The sequence below is a fragment of the Protopterus annectens genome, chromosome 17.part0, assembly GCF_019279795.1.
Source record: "Protopterus annectens isolate FY-2018-M chromosome 17.part0, PAN1.0, whole genome shotgun sequence".
Classification (NCBI taxonomy): Eukaryota; Metazoa; Chordata; order Ceratodontiformes; family Protopteridae; genus Protopterus; species Protopterus annectens.
This window is the reverse complement of record NC_056751.1, coordinates 180851015-180869437: the sequence shown is the minus strand read 5'-3', so window position 1 is coordinate 180869437 and position 18423 is coordinate 180851015. Positions and strand designations below refer to the sequence as shown.

Below are 18423 nucleotides of genomic sequence, written 5' to 3'. Positions count from 1 at the left end.
TAGTCCAGACAATTCCAGATATAGCTTCTATGATGTAAACTATTTTCTATTACAAAAGCAGGCAGGACTGTATTTAGATCACAGGGTGACATATGTCTCAATTACCTCAGAATCACAGAGTGGTATTAATAATATTTGTCCATGAAAAAAATTACATTTCAGGAGCACAAAGTCTGATTTCCAAAAGCAATACTATTACAGTGTTACAGTATTATATATCAGTACTCCTGGATTCTGTGAGGTTTAACTGATGGCACATATTCTGTTTTCTGTTACGGCGTTTATTCTACAGTACTTTGCTGCAGCTTTCTGCTGAAATCCCTTAGGACTCAATTTTAGCTCCCGTACTTTTTAGTATTTACTGCATTCCATTAGGCCCCTAATCTGCCACATGATGCCACAGTTGTAAATCAGTGTTGCTGATGCCCAGATTTAATACTCATTGGCATACACAACTGTTGAAAATACATGTTTATTCATTTAGCTTTATTAACTTGCATTTGTTAGGTTAAAACATACATACATTTTTTTCAGAGGAGATAATAAGAGAAAATATAGTAAGTAGCTAGTGTGCAAGCAAATATAAGACATGGTTATAATAAAATTTGATAGAAATAGTTACACACTTAAATAAGTTAAAACATGAAAAGAAATCAGCATATAATAGACATTAGCCTTAGTGCTTCTATACTACAATCAGATGTCTGATAATGCAGGAAAGAAATATAAAAAATTGAACTCAGCATGGATCGGCAATTCACTCCAATGATCTATCATCTGCTGTAAGAAAAAAAAAAATTCTTGGCATCGCTTCAACCAGTGCCAACCCCCCCACCCCCCAATACACAGTTTCTCTCCAGATCATGCAGCTGCTAGGTCTATATTAGCTCACCGAAAGATATTTTCAGCGAACACCTCATCGACACCTAATCAGTGAAAAATCACTGATTCGCTGAATTTTCCCAGGGCAATGAAACAATTGCCCTGCAGCACAACGTAGCCCACAACTCACTAAATCAAACCCACCCAACTGGGGGGGGCTTCACCCCCACACCCTGAAATTTTAGGGGGCTGCGCCCCCAACTATATAGTACTAGGCAACTGGCCCTTGGGCCTATACAAGCCTAGCCAAAAAGGTACCCTGGCTTTCGCCACCCAAGAAAATTATTTTCCTGTGCCCCTGTCGAGCAGAGCCACAGAGGTGATCCCCAGGGTGAATTTCCTACTTCCCATCCAACCATCAAGATTTTTCTTGAAGAGTGCTAATGAGGAGCTTTGTTTGATATAGATAGGTAGTTTGTTCCAGAGTATGGGAAGTCTCTGGGACAGGAATCTACCCTCCAGCATGTTCTGTTTATTGTGGTGACAAGGTTTAGGTCCCTAGAGCATGTAGCTCGGAGGGATTGGGATTTCTTTAAGTGGAGTGTATCCAACAGCTCTGGGTTTGACATAGCTTTGTATGTTAGACAGAGATCGCCTCTGAGTAAGCGATATGCGACGGAGTAAAGCTGGAGGTTTTTTGAGACAGTCTGCGTAGGGGAATCTATTTGAGGCCAATAATCCTCTTTGTGAGGTATTTCTGTGGCCTTTCCAGTTGTTGTAGATGTCTTGTGAAGTACATACCAAAATATACTATAGCTACTATAGCTGTACTCTATAATGGGTCTAATGAGTGACGAGTAGAGGGGAACAATGTCCTCTTTTTTCCTGGATGAGAAACCTTTTGTGATGAGGTGTGCCATGTAGAAGGATTTCCTGACTATTGTGGCAATGTGATTATCAAAGGAGAGACTACTGTCCACCTGTGTCCCAAGGTCTCTTATCACACTTTCGGTGTTAAGTAGACTACCACCTATGTGGTAGCTCATGGGTACAGAGTTTTTACCAAAGGGGATGACAATGCACTTTTTGGCACTGAGCTTGAGGCCATGGCTTTGACACCAGGCATCGTCTCAGTGAGGCCCTTTTGAAGGATGTCCACATTGTTAGGAGTTTCAATTCTGGCTCCTAGTTTACAGTCATCTTCTCCTAGTTTACAGTTTATAGTCTTCGTTATCCAAAGATCTTCTGTGTTAGCCTGTACTTCAGAAAAGTAGATACCAAACAGGAGAGGACCCAGGACTGAACCCTGTGGTACTCCACTTGTCACTGGTCTGAAGTCGGATTTGGAGTCTGCTACTTTCACAGTGTGGGTTCTGTCAGTGAGCCAGTTGGCAACCCATCTTGTGACATAGGGATTTATACCTAGTTCAGTGAGTTTATCTATAATTCCAGAGTAGGGGATGGTGTCAAAAGCCTTAGTGAGATCTAGATAGGCTGTGTGAACCACCTTACCTTCTTCTACGGCTTTGGTGACTGCTTCAAAGAGGTCTATCAGGTTTAGGAGACATGGTCTGCCTTTTACAAACCCGAACTTGGTGAGGTCCAGAGTTTGGAGATTACCAATGTTTTTGTTTATAAGTTCCATGATGATACATTCCATGTCCTTGCAGACCAGGCTGGTTTGGCTAATGGGGTGGTAGTTCCAGGGGTCCGTGCTGGCTCCCCCTTTGTGGAGTGGGATAACTGTCGCTGTGTGCCATTCAGTGGGCACAAAGCCTGAGGTGAGGCTATGACTGAACATGGTGCTTAGGTGGAGTGCCATTTCATTCCGTAGTTCATGTAGAACGCAGCCTGGGAAGCTGTCAGGTCCCATGGATACTGTGTTCTTGGCTTTAGAGAGTGTGGTTTTTATCTGTGCAGCCGTGATTACAGGAACTTTGCATTCTTCCAGTACAGAGATGGGCCCTTTAGGGGGTGAGAGGGGGGTAAATTTAGCAATGAACCTATCTGCCAGGATGTTGGCAATATCAGTTGATTCTGCATATTTAGTGCCATTGTGCTGTAACTCAGAGCAGATCTGAGTGTTGTCATTGAGATTCTTGACATAGCTATAGAATGCTTTGTGGTTGTCTTTAGAATCAGTGGCAATTTTGTTTTCGTAACTAGCTTTGGAGGATTTTATGAGGGATCTCAGCTTCTTACTGAGGCTGACCAGGGAGTTCCTCCAATCATGGGATTTTACTCTTTTTAGCAACAGTTTCTTTCTTCTGTTGTAGAGTTTGTTTATGGCAGGGGACCACCAGACTGGCTTCATTTTTTGGGGAGGATAGCATCTTGGTTCTGTTAGGGATAGCACAATCCATGCACTCATGTTAAGTGCTTATAAAGTGCATTTCTGTAGGATTCAGCAGTCGTACCTCTATTGCCCGTCTGCACGGGTGTTGTGAAGTTTGCCACTTCTGTATTGAGAAGTGTGAAGTTGGCTTTGGAGAAATGTTTTATGGTAGTTTCCCTAATGAGGTGTGGGGGTGGGATGTGGATGTCTAAGCTGATTAGCTTGTGGTCGGATCTGAAAAACGAGGAATTTATCTCTGGCGTGGAACCATGTTGGTAATGACCAGGTCTAGGATATTGTTGCCCTTGGTGGGGTGTGGATAAGTTGATCCAAGGCATTGGAATTTATGAATTCCAGAAAACGTTGAGAAAAAGAGTTGGTACATGAATAGTTTTCCCAGTTAATGGTGGGGTAGTCGAAATCACCCATTATTAGGGTGTTAGGTTGTACCCTATTATCTTCAGTTGTATCAAGAAATGAGGAGTGGGAACCCTGGGGCATGGTGGGGGATCTGTAGCAAGTTACAATTTGGAATGCAGTCTTGCCCAGAGTTAGTCACACTTGGATAATCTCGGATGCATTATGCTGAGCAACTAGCCTGGAGGTGTGGACATCCTTAATGAATATGGACATGCCTCTGCCTTTAGTGTTTTGGTCCAGGTTAGGTGGCCGAAAGGTGTGGTATGAATTATAGCCTGGTAATGCAGGGGTGCTCTCTGGAGCCTTGAACCAGGTCTCTGTCACTGCACAGATGTCGATACTCTCCATTTTAAGGAGTACCTCAAGTGAATGCATTTTGAGGTTTAGACTTCTAGCATTGAGTAGCATTACCCTCAGATTTTGCTTGCTTGTACCCGTTACGGTGGTGAATTTGTCATTTGACCCTTGCCTAAAAAAGGCACTATAGGGGTGGCAAGAGCATTAGCCAGTATCCGGAATCCCAAGGGTGACAGGTGCAGGCCATCTCTGGCAAAGCATCGTGGTCTGTTGATCTTGTCATCCTAGGCAGACAGATACTGGATCCCCTTAGAATGACTCAAGAAGCTTAGCCAATTGTTGAAGTCAATCATTTTGTCCTTGTACTGTAGTATCATTCTGGGTGATGGCAGGATCCTACTCAGAGCTAGGGTCATACCTGCCTGGGCTACAAGATCAGACAGCTCCTCCATGTCTCTTTTCATGTAGTCCAGGGAGGTACGTCTCGGGTCATTCACACCAACATGGATAATGACAGAGTCATATTTGTACTCGTTGTGGAGTGACCTGAGTGAGTGCGTTATGTGGTGGATCCTGGCACCCGACAGGCAGTTGATAGTAACTTTCTCCTTGTTTAGCCTGGTGAGTGGAACATCAGTGTGCCTGACTATAGAGTCACCTATGACTAGAGTGTTGTGTACGCTGCACTGCCTATATCTACTCTCATCATGAATGTAAACAGTTATTAATATATTAATTTTTACTAATGTCAATTTTTATTTCCTCTGGCTAAAACTGGGAATAACTATAACTGTGAACTTGTCTGTATCATGTTGTATACCATGTATCCTCTGTAAATAGCTTACCTCTAACTATGTCTTCTTTGTTTATATTTTGACTCTGTCTAACTTGGAGCTTTTCTCCCCAGGCCTCCACTGAAAATGGACATGAATCCAGTCGGACTATCCCGGTCAACAAATGTAAAATAAAATAAATAAATATATACCCCGAGATTGCACTACAGTGGGGAAAAGTGGCAAAGCTGTGTAGTTGGCCAACTACTTCATTGCTCTGGGAAAATTCCAAGAATCACGGAAGTGATTTTCACTGATTAGGTGTCGATGAAGAGGTGTTCGCTGAAAATATATTTCAGCGTATTAATATAGACCCACAGCTGCTCTGATTTTGGCAGCAGTACACCTCATAGTTTGCTTTGTTTTTTTTTTTGTCAATGAAATTCCACCACATTTATTTAAAGGCCAGAGAGTTGTGGCTTGATTCATGTACCTTGCTACCATGAGATCATCTCTGTGGCATTTCTTATGAGAATGTCTTTCTTAACGGGAATGAACTTTAAAACAATACCACACATCATTTGCTAACCTGAAGTGTGGTATTATTTTAAAGTTCATTCCCGTTAAGTAAAAGAATACCACACTTCATTTGCTAACATAAAAAGCCGCGGTGGTACAGCGGTAGTGTTGTTGCCTCACAGCAAGAGGTTCTCCTGTTCCATTCTCAGCTGGAGTGCCTTCTGTGTGGAGTCTGCATGTCCTCCCCGCGGTCGAGTGGCCTCCGAAAGACATGCTTGAATGGGCATGCCTTTGCTGAAGGTGAACTCTGCACCATAAAAATCTACTGCCAATCATTAGCAGATCGGAGTTCCACTGTGGCGACCCCTAACCGGGAAAAGCCAAAAAGACAAACAACAACAACTTCATTTGCTAACATAATCAGTCAACAGCAAACACCACCTCTTAGCATCCTGTTTTACTTCCACAAATCTTACTGCAGTGAGTTAGTAGTGCTTATCAATGGGTTTCTGTAAATAGCTTTTACCATCCCCCATTGTCTAAATACCCACTCAGTTAATCAGTTTTAAAGATGATCTTCTGCTGTGGCTAAACTATTGAGAATTCCTCTTTCAATAACCCCAGCTTAGAACAATACAGAATTTTCTTTAGAGATTCAGATCAAGGCTGGTAAAGCAGCATGATCCACTAGAGCTTCTTCATGTCCAAATAATCATCAGAAAGGTCCCGTACCATATATTAGCTAGCTACACAACTCCCTTTATGACAAAATAAAGCCACAATGCCTGTCTACAGGAACTAGGACCACTCAGTATTAAACCCAATACCATTTTTCTTGGAGATCTAAACTATTCAGCCATAGACTAGGAAATTTACACCCTCCCCCTATGTGCACATGCATAGAGATTCCTAGACTTTGTCACTACAAATGCCCTGGAACAATTAGAGTACCCACAAGGGGAAAAACATACTATACCTTGTCCTAACTAATATAGGGCATCTTGCAACATCCCTTGTGTATTTTCATCACTTGTTAGATCTGACCATAAATCAGAGTCTGGAAAAATAAAAATGAAACCTTTCACTCAAGGTACCTTCAAAAATTTCTGTAAGACAAACTATTTAACTCCTAAGTGATACATTGGCAAGGTTCAAATACCCACCAAACTGAGTTAACTCCACTGAATGCGCAGAAATGTACACCACCACACTATACCAGCATGTAAACAGCTGCACAGATGCAGATGTACCCTGTAGGAATAAGTGCAGGACAAACCCCAAAAATAAACCCACATGTGGAACCATAATATCGACAAGCTTTATAATAAAAGGAAAAGAATTTTGACCAAAAGAAGAGTAATTCGCAGAATGTTACAGCCCATGACACTGCAATAAATAAACACAGGAACTTAATAAAATCCACCAAAGTCAAGTTTGAGGCTAAAATAGCTACCCAAGCCAAAGACAATCACAAGGTATTTTTAAGTTATGTTTGTAATCTCAAAAGCACAATGTAGCAATGTGCTGAGCTGAATGTAAACAATGTTACCTGCACTAAGACTGAAGATATAGCTAACCTACTGGCCGATAAACTGAGCTCTAATTTTACCTGTCTGTCCCTCAAGATAGAAACTGCCTCACCACCAGCTATCACACAGAGCAAAGTCTTGAAAGTGCTATCAAAAGCTAAAAATACTGCATCGATGGGTCCTACCAATATCCCTGGATACAGCTTAAATAGCAAGAAGCACGATTTGGTCATACTTCTAACAACAAAGTTCAATCTCAGCCTCCACACAGGTTTTGTACCAAGTGAATGGACAACAGTTACGGTCATTCCCCTTCATAAGGGAGGACCTTCCACAGACCCATGCAATTACACAGCCAAAGGTCTGGCAAGCCTCAAGTGCAAAGCCATTGAAAAACTTATCAAAGAACAAATTAATCAGGACACAGTGAACCTCCAAACACTAGACCTGTCTCAATTTGGATTTGTGAAAGGCAGGTCATACTAACACAACATGGTGGATTTTTTGAAAAGGTAACCAAAACAATGGATGAAGGCAAAATGGTATACACCACGTAACTCGACCTGGCCAAAGCTTTTGACACAATTCCCCACTCAGGCATAGTAGAAAATTTAAATAAACTAGGAATAAACCCCTATGCCACCCGCTGGATTGCAAAATGGCTCACAGATAGGATGGAGATAATCAAAATAGGGGAAGTTACCTCCACAAAGAGTTTAGTCACCAGTGGAGTCACCCAGGTTTCTGTCCTGGGACCTCTCCTATTTGGCATCCACATTTCTGAAGTAAAAGCCAATACCAAAGGACTCTGGCTAACTAAGTTTGCAGACGACTGCAAGCTAGGGGCAGTGGCTGAATGCCCAAATGACGGCCATCCTGCAGGAAAGTTTGCCTTAAATAAATAACTAGTGTCAAAAATCACGGTGTGAAACAAAATGCCAAAAATGCATTATTGTATCCTTGGGAAGTCATCTACTCCAGGGAAAGTACAGTTGTGCAAAATTTTACCTTCACAGTATATGTCCTTTCTTTCCCTGTTGCAGCATTTGTAACCTCTGGGATTCCTTGCCTTGGGCAGCCAGACAACTGGCTGGAATACAAAAGCCTACTATTGTTGTAAGGTATGCCATACATCACACGTATCCTCCTCTCATAACACAGTGCAAAAAGGTGATTTCCAAGTGTACCATCCTCAGAACTGATATCCCCAGTAGGAATGCCATTCCAAGGAAAACCCAGTACATCTAGGAGGGAAATGGAGGAGCAAGGAGTGAGTGAATACTACTACAGCAAATGAAAGTACATCTACTGTTATGTTAAGATTTTACACAACTGTGCTATGTCCTTCCATTCACATGTTGCAGTATTTGTAACCTCTGGGAGAGTGCCAAAGCTCAAGAAGAAACTTGGGAGGAGGGGAAGGACCAGCAGAGCCCTCTAGGAAGCCATGATGAATGGCCCTAGCAAAATCAGCTCTAGCTCTGGAGATACCATCCAACTTTTAGTGCTTGGTGAAAGTATGCACAGAAGTCCAGGTAGCTGCCTCAAGAATAGAGTTAGTATCCAAACCCTTGAAAAAAGCACCAGAAGGAGCTACAGCCCTAGTAGATTGAGCCTTCACAGAAGAAGGAAGCTCTTACCATGAAAAGTATAACAAAACTAAATAGCTTTGAGTTTGCTTGGATACAGCCATTCCTAGGATCTAAGATGAGAAACAAACAACTGATCAGATTTTCTACAAGACTCAGTCTTATCCAAGTAAAATCTGAGTTGTCGATGCACATCCAACATATGCAGCACCTCTCACTGGCAAACTGCAGACAGGGCAAAAAAGTAGGCAAATGAATAGACTGATTATCATAGGGGGTTACTAGACTAACGGCCCCAGGGCCCTTACAATCCTAGCCAAGTTCAACCCATGTTCCCAAGGGTGTCTGGTTCAAGCAGACACTAAATTCAGCACCTATTGCCCCCCATCCAAGGGGGACACAGGTGGAACCCCTGGGCTGAATTTCCAGTTACCCATCCAATCGTCCAAACTTCACTTCAACAGGGCCAATTAGGAGCTTTGTTTAACATGAATAGGAAGCTTGTTCCAAAGGTGGGGCAACCTCTGTGATACAAATCTCTCTCCAGCAAGTTCTGTTGATGTCACATACCAGTTTAAGGTCCTTTGAGTGAGTGACCCGTGTGACATTTGACTTGCGAATGTGCAGCATTTTCATTAAGGCTGGGTCAGAGATTGCTCTATATGCAAGGCACACGTCACCTCTGAGAAGTTTGTATGACACAGAGCAAAATGACAATGATTTCTGTCTGTCAGCATAAGACAGATCTTGAAGACCCTGACTTTTCTTTGTAACAAACCTTTGTGGTCTCTCCTAATGCTGCAGGTATTTGGAAAGGAACATACCAAAGGGAGTGTTGTACTCTATTATTGGCCTGAAAATGGAAGCGTACAGGGGGGTTATAACCTCTTCTTTTCTGGAGGCAATGCCCTTACTTATGAGATGAGCGATATAAAATGTCCTTCTTACCACTGTGGAGACGTGGTGATTGAAGTTAAGGTTGCTGTCGACCTCTGTGCCCAGATCACTCACAACTGCCTGTGTGCTTAGGGTATTGCTACTGATGTGGTAGTCTGCAGAAACATCACCCTTACCAAAGGGGATGATAACGCATTTTTTTGCATCAAGTTTAGGACCATAACTTTGGCACCAGTCATTAGTCTGCATAAGACCTTCTTGCAGGATGTTACCATTAGGGGTTTCAATGATCACTCCCAGTTTGCAGTCATCAGAAAACTTTGTCAGCCAAAGTCCTTTTGTTTTAGCCTTTACTTTGGAGAAGTAGATTCTGAACAGTAGGGTTCCCAAAAACCAATCAGTGTGCAACACCACTGGTTACAGGTCTGCTGGAGGAGGTGGAGTCCCCAATTTTGACCGTACGAGTTCTATCAGTGATCCAGTTTGCAACTCACCTGACAATATAAGGGTTCATACCTAGCTTGGTGAGTTTATCAATGATCCCTGAATGGGGGGACTGTGGTCAAAAGCCTTGGCTAAGTCTAGCCAGGCTGTATGCACAGATTTGCCCTCACCTGGGGCTTTGGTGACTGTCTCGAAGAAGTCCACCAAGTTTTAACAGGCATGATTTCCCCTTGACAAAGCCAAACTGGGTGGCGTCAAGCATTTGGAGATTTCCTATATCTTTGTTAATAAGGTCCATAATGATTTATTCCATGATCTTGCAGATAAGGCTGGACAGGCTAATGGGTGTACAGCTCCCAAGATCCACAGATGCACCCCCTTTGTGCAAAGGGATGACAGTAGCTGTTTTCCATTCCACTGGGATGAAGCTAGTGCTTAGGCTGCGATTGAAAAGCGTGCTGTATGGTGATGCTAATTCCTGTTTTAACCCATGTAGAACACAGCCCAGGATGTTGTCTGATCCCACAGAGGCTGTGTTTTTGACCTTGGAGAGGGCATTTAATACCTGTTCCTTGGAGATACTAGGCAGGGGAAAGGTGTTAGGGATGCTTTGGGGGTATATTTGGCGGGGACAGGGGAGTGAAGTTTTCCTTGAACCTGTCAGCCAGCAGGTTTGCTACATACACAGGTTCTATATATGTAGTACCATTAACTACAAGTACAGTGCAAATCTGGGCCTTACCTTTGACGTTACAGATGTAACTAAAGAATGCCTTTGGTTATCCTTGGTTAGGGTAGCTAATTTGGATTCATAGTTAGCTTTGCAGGATGTCACTAGGAGTCTTATTTGCTTGTTTAAGTAGAGGAGGGAGTGTTTCCAGTTTTGAGACTGTTCCTTCCTACCGTTAATCAGAAATTTCTTTCTCCTATTGTATAGCCTAGTGACAACTCATTAAACACCTTGCGCATAAAAGAAGGATTAGTACACAAGGACACCCTGTTCTTATGAAACACCAAAAAAGGAGGACAAGCCACAATGGCTTGAAACTCAGACACCTGTCAGGCAGAAGTGAGGGCCAACAAAAGAACAGTTTTCAATGTTGCAATGAAGCTGAAGCAGCAGGCTCAAAAGGAGCTTGAGTCAACTTCTCCAAACCAAAATTGATCCCATGGAGGAGGAACAGGCTTCCTGGGAGGCCTAATATGAAGGACACCTTTATGGAATTATTTAGCTTCAAATCTAAAAGCTGAAGGAGGAGATAAAAGCAGACAAGCAGAGTTAGGTGTCAAGTAGGCCTTAACAGAAGAATAGCCCAAATCAGCAATTCACACATATAAGAAAGAACCAAAGGAACATCCACAGTAAGTGGATCCAGCTTACAAGAAAGACACCAAACAGAAAACCTCTTCCATTTGGATAAGTAGTGTTTCCTAGTATACTGGCCTCCTGCAGGACCCTAAGCACGTCCTCTGAAAAAAGGTGTCTTTATGGTACCAAATCCTATCACCCACAGTGTCAGATGAAGAGTGGACAGAAGGGGATAGATGAGAGATCCCTTGTCTTGTGTGAGTAGGTCCACCCTGTGAGGTAGCTTGTGATGACTGATCTTAGCTAAATGCAGAAGAAGAAGGAACCAATGCTGTCTCGGCCAAAAGGGAATCACCACCAAGATTTTTTTGGAGCATCCTGCTGAATTTTGAACAGGACTTTTGGAAGGAGAGGAAAGGGAAGAGAATGCATAAAGAAACATCCCCTCCAAGAAAAAGAGAGGGGGGGTCCACCTTCTACAGCAGAGAACCTTGGAATCTTGTATAAAATAGAGGAAGTTGTCTGTTCAGAGGGGAGGCAAATAGATCTACTTGAGAAGTACCCCACCAGTGGACAATGTGCAGAAACACATCCCTGTGAAGCAACCATTTGTGGAATTGAGTTAAGGACCTGCTCAGAGTGTCTGCCACAATGTTTTGATGTGAGGGAATGTAAACTGCCTGAAGAGTTACTTGATACAGGACAACAAAACCCCATACCAGGAATGCCTACCAGCAAAGAAGGTAAGATCTTGTTCCTCCCTGTTTGTTTACATATCATATCACTTTGGTTATTGCCTGTAAATACCCTGAGAGGTCCTGGGGAGAAAAGAGGATGAAAAGCCTGAAGAGCCAGCAGAAGAGTTCTCATCTCTTTGACACTGATGTGCTCCTTCTGCTGAAGAGGCGGCCATACCTCCTCTACCTTTAGACAGCCAAAAACTGCTTCCCATCCCATGTCTGAAGCTTCTGTGAACAGTTCCTGAGAGGGAAGAGGGGGATGAAAAGGGAGCCCTGGATTTAGAGACAACTGCTGGATCCACCAGTGAAGTTCCTTCTTGAGACAAAGAAGAAGAGGATCTACAAAGTTTAGAGGATGTGCGTGTTTAAGCCAAACTGACTTCAGAAACCACTGAATCTTTCTCATGTGGAGTTTGGCCAAAGGGAGCATACGAATAGTGGATGCCATGAAACACAGAACTCTCAGAAACTCCCTGGCTGTAATGAAGGCCTGAGGAAAAATAGTTTGAAAGAAGGTAATGAGAGTTAAGGCCTTGGAAGGAGGCAGGGATACCAGCATAGGCACAGTCTGAATCCTGCAACCTTGAAAAACATAATCCTGAGAAGGAGTCAGAGAAGATTTTTGAAATTTATTGTGAACCCCAGGCTCTAAAGAAGGGAAATGGCAAAATGAAGACAGAATCTGGAGAGGAGGCCTGAATCATCAGATCGTCCAAGTAAGGAAATACTTGGATTCCCTGAAGCCTGCAAAAAGCAATCACAGGAGTGAGGCATTTGGTGAATACCCTCAGGGCAGTAGAAAGGCAGAAGGGCAAAGCAGAGAACTGAAAATACCAGGAAGCAACAGAGAAATACAAAGATTTCAGAGACACCATATAAGCATGAGTAAGCAAAAGAGAAAACGGAGTCTGAAGTGACAACATTAGAAAAATGGGCACATTCAGAAAAGTGTTTAGATGAGAGAGGTCTAGAATTGGTCTCCAAGTACCCTCTCCTCTGGGAACTAAAAACATTCTGGAGTAAAATCTCCTTCCCCTTTGGGACATGGGTACCTCTTAAATAGTACCCGGAGTCAAAAATCTTGAAGTATCTTTGGGAAAAAAGGGAGTTTTCCCCCCGAGGAGGCAGAGGAATGCCCATAAACGGGCAATGGGAGTTCCACACCATGAAATACCCCGGCGAATAATGGACAGAGCCAAAGAATCCTAAGTAAGCTGAAGCCACACAAGAAGAGACAGAGAAAGGTGAAGAGAAATAGGAATGTGGCTGGGAAGAGAAGGATAATCAGACAGCACCTAGTTTATCTTGAAAGGAAGATTTCTGAGTCCTTGAAGTCTGAGTAGCCTTAGCAGGAGGAGCCCATTTAAAACTCTTTTTGACCTTAGTAGGATGGCAAGATTGTCTGCGAACAAAGGCAGGCTTATTGGCGTACTTTCTTTGAAATTTAGGACAAGGAGAGACAAACACTTGTTTGAGTCCCTGTAAGACCTTTCCCTTACCCTGAAGGAACTTAAACAAACCAGGAGCAGCTTCCCCAATAAAGTGTTTATTATCAAGAGTTGCATCCATTAACTTAGCCTTGATATTATCAGGTAATGGTTAAGAATACCTCCTCATCAATGAACCAAAAGCAGCAGCTCTAGAAGAGGCATCTGCTGCATCATAACTACACTTGATGGAATGACAAACCTCCTGAAAGGAAGTCCCTAACAGGGAAAGAGCAGAAGTTCTACCCTTAGAGTCTGGGAGATAAGAAATAACCTGACAAGCCAGAGAAAGGAGAGCCAACACTTACCTGGACATATGGGTCTGATAATTGATAACCCTAAAAGCCAAGGTAGCTGAGGTGTAAACCTTGTTACCTAGCCTTTCCATGGTTCTGCTATATTTATCAGAAGGTAGTAATGTGGGTGAAGGAAGCAAATGAAAGGGCTTGTAAGAGGCTACAGACACCACTGAGGGCTCAGCAGCAGGACATTTGTACAAAAAGTTACAGTTCTCAGGCACCCTATAAAACTTATCAGGTTTATTGGGGGCAGGGGGCAGAGAATCAGAAGCTTTTAGAGGCATTGAGAAATGCAGCCAACAAAGCAGCAAAAACAGGAGGAAAAGCAAAAGGTTTTGGAGATTCCATCTGTATTAACTCATACTACCCCTTATGGATTTCAGACACCTGAGCACAATCTCATTTAAAAAATTCCATTATCCTGGAGACTGTGTCCCCCAAAAAATTTTCCTCAAAGGGAGTATCAGGACTGTTACATTCCTCTTCCTCTGACCCATAGTCCAAAGGAGAATGAATATAGGAAGAGAAATTACTCATCCGAATCCAACTCCTCCTCCTACTCCTCAGAGGAATCCTGTTCCCTGGGCCTTTTAAGGGGAGTAGAGGACCAAGGGGGGTCTGGAACAACCCCCCCCAAGGAGGTTTTAATGCCTTCAGAGCATTAAATAAACCCTGAGGGAAGGCCTGGCATGTGGATCCCTAGGAGCAGGAGAGACATGTTTATTTAATTTTATTTTTTTTTCTTTAATCAGATGTCTGCCCTGTAAAACCTAAAAGGCTTTGACCCAGGACAGCATTCAACAACAGACGTTGGGACTTCTTCCCAAACTAAAATCTGAGGAACACCCCTATGCTCCTTGGAAATAATCGACTGTGGTTCCTCCTGAATGTCCGAAATGGACGTCTGCAAAGCCTCATTGGACATGATGAAAGCTGGATCCCCGCCAGCTTCCAACCCAGTTGTGGCAGAGGAATCCGACAACAAAGCCAAGCAACCTCCAGGTTCTCACTGACCTTGGGAAAAGTGCTTGGCAGAGACTGGAGAGATGAAGATTCTGGTCTTGGTTTCTTAATTACCTTCTTCCACAAAAGCTGACCTTTGGAGTGGGAAGTTCCTTCCATGGTATCCTTGGCAAGAAGCTTAAGCTGCTGATTCTCCAGCTACAAAGCAAGGGAAGAAAGCCTACCTCCCGGAATCTTTAGTAAGAAAGCCTGACAGAGGAGGTTGTATGGTCGCGAGTGGTATCTAGGCAAAATAAACACTGTTTGTGGCAGTCTTTATGGGGAATCTATCTCCCTCACTGGCATTTACCCTTTCTGGATGACATTAACCCCCAGAAGCAACAAAAAGTCAAGAAAAAAATGAAACCTCAACTGAGCACTTATTTGCAATGGCTCAAAGACTAGCAAACAGGACTTAGACATTCAGGCTGACAATTGACAGATACGTTCCGACTGGCTGAAAGGATGCAGGCATCCAGACAGAAAATCGAGAGATGTATTTGGACTGGTGGCAAAGAACTTCTGAGGATGGTAAGTCTGGATGTCACCTTCATGCACTACGATATGCAAGGAGAATGTCTGTGATACGGCATAACTTAAAGCAACAGTATGGTTTTGTATACTGGTTGGATGTTGGGCTGCCTGAGGCAGGGAATCCCAGAGGTTATGAACACTGCAACACAGGAATGGAAGAACATGTACAACATTGACAATACACCTCTATGAGTCGACCCAGCTGTTTGGCATTTTGAACTTAAGTGGACAGTGACCTAACTTTTGTCCAGTGTGTGTCTATTGTTGTAAGAAAGTTCTTCTATATTGTACTGCTTATAAACAAAGGGATTGTGCCTACATTTTTGATGTTACTGTTCCTCTTTATTCAGGCTTCATTAAGCCAATCATTGAATACAATACCCCCTTTGGCATGTATCTGTCCAGACACATGCAAAAATGGGATTGCCCACACAGATATCTTACTAAAAGGATACAAGGCCTAAACAGCATGTCTTACTTGGACTGACTCAAAGCCCAGTCACTATACTCGGTATCCTACAGATTGCTAAGAGGTGACCTGTGTCTGGCATACAATGCATCCTCCGACTCATTACTGATGGATTTACTGAACAACAGAAAGTTAAACAGCATCAGAAATATTCGGTCTAGGGATCTAAACCTCTTCTACATCATCAGTAGAACAGTTGGTGGGACAAGTCTATCGCTCAGAGGATAATGCTGCTATGGATCAGACTACCCATCTACATAATGCAAAGCTCATCCCTGTTCCTTTCAAGCACAACTTAGATCTATGGATGGGAAACAGAGAATTAACCCCATGACTGCTCCCTGTACTACTAATGGGCATATTCAGCTCCTAAATACTTTATCCTGTGCATGGGTCCTCTCCAGTTATCTACGGGATGATCCCAGTTAATTCTCATTGGAGTAATATATAATTATTGACTATAGGATGGGTAAGTCCAATATACAACCAAATGGGATAGGTTATTAGGTTACTGTGAGCAAAAAACAAAGGGAAATTGGCTAGGCTTAAAATGGCACACAAGTGCAGCTAGCCAAGTAGTTCCCTATGAACCTATGTTGCAGTTAAAGGCATGCACACTTACAGTATGTATAGGTAGTGACAACATGCACTGGACTAGGAAACCATGGCCATGGCTTCTTTATTCCATTGTTCAACCACTAAATAAACAAGACAGAATAAAACACAAGAACATACAAGTACACACCTACACAATCAACAGGAAAATTCATCCACAGATACTGGAAGAAGAAGCTGCCTAGACACAGACAGATAAGTAATAAACAGCCACAGCAACATGTAGCAATTGTGACAGGAAAATTATGGGTATGTAAAGACCAACAATATGCAATTTTGGAGGCATTAGGCAGAGGATAACTGCTGAGAAGGATTCCAAACACTAAACATTAAACCTTCCTATGAGGTAGCAGGAGGAATGCCAAAGGCAAGGGCTCAAAAGACGGAGTGTTAAATCAACAAATTGTCAAATGAGGCCCAAAATCTTGAATCATGGACAAAAATAAATAAATAAAATATCTGCTGATGGTATCAAGTGATAAACAAATCACTGCGGCATAAATGTCTACAACAGAGATATTTCTGAAGCAAGCAATGGAAATTAGAAGTTATGTACCTACCATAACGTTCCATGTTAGTTGTCTTCTCTCGCCTTCTTTCTTGCTGGATGGGTTCGGAGCCGATCCTCGGCTCCGACTCGGCACTTGCTTAGCTTGAGAACTCCTTTTACCAGCTCGAGGCAACTCTATATCCCATGATGCAAGGCGGGACTACCTCAGATCTCGTTTGGTAGCTAACATACCCTGCTAAGGACTAACCTAATATAACTAGGAAAACCAAGTTCATAATAAAGGAGTCCTCTAATGAAGGCTCAGGAGGAAACAACCTGAGAAGAGGAAACTCTTCAAGATCTGTCCAGGCCAGGGGGAAGGAGGGAGGGACGCAAGAAAGAAGGCGAGAAAAGACAACTAACATGGAACGTTATGGTAGGTACATAACTTCTAAATGTTAAGTTGTCAATCTCGCCTTCATTCTTGCTGGATGGGACCGCGTCCCTAGCACCTGTATCCCGGGTGGCTCAATGGAACAGACTCTTGAGAACTGTGGAACCAAAACTGGCCCTGTCCCTGGAGGCCAAATCCAATTTGTAATGAGAGACAAAGGTATGAGGAGTGGCCCAAGTAGCTGCTGCACAAATGGTATCAATGGGTAGTCTATCCTGAAAAGCTGCAGAAGTGGATAGACTCCTGGTTGAATGTGCTTTCGGTTTAGAAGGTAGTTGCTTGCCTCTGAGCGAATACACGTAAGAAATGGTGGAAGACAACCATCTGGATAAGGTCACTTTTGATACCGGAAGACCTTTCCTGTTTTCTGCATAGGAGACAAATAATTGGTCTGATTTCCTGAATTGTTTAGTTCTATGCAAATAGTACCTGAGCTGACGATGGACATCCAAAAATGAAGCTTTTGCTCCGCTTTGTCAGAATAATTAGGGAAAAAGACTGGTAAATCGATAGACTGATTAATATTAGTTTGAGAAACAACTTTGGGAAGAAAGGACGGATTTGTTCTCAAGGATACCCTGTCCTTGTGAAAGACCAAGTAAGGGGAACGGATGCAGAGAGCTTGAATCTCGGAAACCCTTCTTGCTGAAGTGACAGCCAGTAAAAATATAGTTTTCCAGGTCAATAATTTCAATGAACATGAAGCAGACGGTTCGAAGGGTGGTAACATTACGGATGCTAACATTAAATTCAGATCCCATTGTGGAGGAGGATGTTTTATTGGCAGCTTCAGGAGAAACATTCCTCTCAGAAAGGCCTTGCATAGTCTATGTGACATAATGTTATGATCTTGTAAGCCAACATGATACTTGGAAATAGCAGCCAGTTGAACTTTTACTGTAGATGAAGAAGATCCTGACTGAAAAACTTCAGCCAGGAAATCTAAAACAGAATGCACAGGAGCAGTAAAGGGATCAATATTTCTGGAATTTGCCCAAATGGAAAAACGTCGCCACTTGCTAGCATAAACGGTTCTGGTGGACGACTTCAAAGAAGCCACTAAGATATCTCTGACCGGATCAGAGATCATAGGAAGCCTGGCTAGGGAAGGAAGTGGAGCAACCAAGCAGTGAGGTTGAGAGAATGAATGGCCCGGTGCTGTTGACCCGACTGGTGGATCAAAAGATCCGGAACTGGGTCCAGATGCCAGGGCTGCACCAGGAGGTGACGATGCAGAGACGGAAACCAAATTTGTCGAGGCCAGTAAGGGGCAATGAGAATCAACTTGGCCCTCAAAACGGTGGCTTTCTGAATGACTTGTGGAATCAAGGGAAAAGGAGGAAAAGCGAAGGGAAAAGGAGGAAAAGCGTACAGAAGTCCACGGGGCCAATCCTGGGTT

At 43.0% G+C, this 18423-nt stretch overlaps 1 protein-coding gene across 1 annotated transcript in view; it reads right to left on the bottom strand.

Moving 5' to 3' along the window:
- Window positions 1-18423, bottom strand: part of COMMD10 (COMM domain containing 10) — a 408139-nt gene that overhangs the window by 132273 nt on the left and 257443 nt on the right. The window lies entirely within an intron of this gene.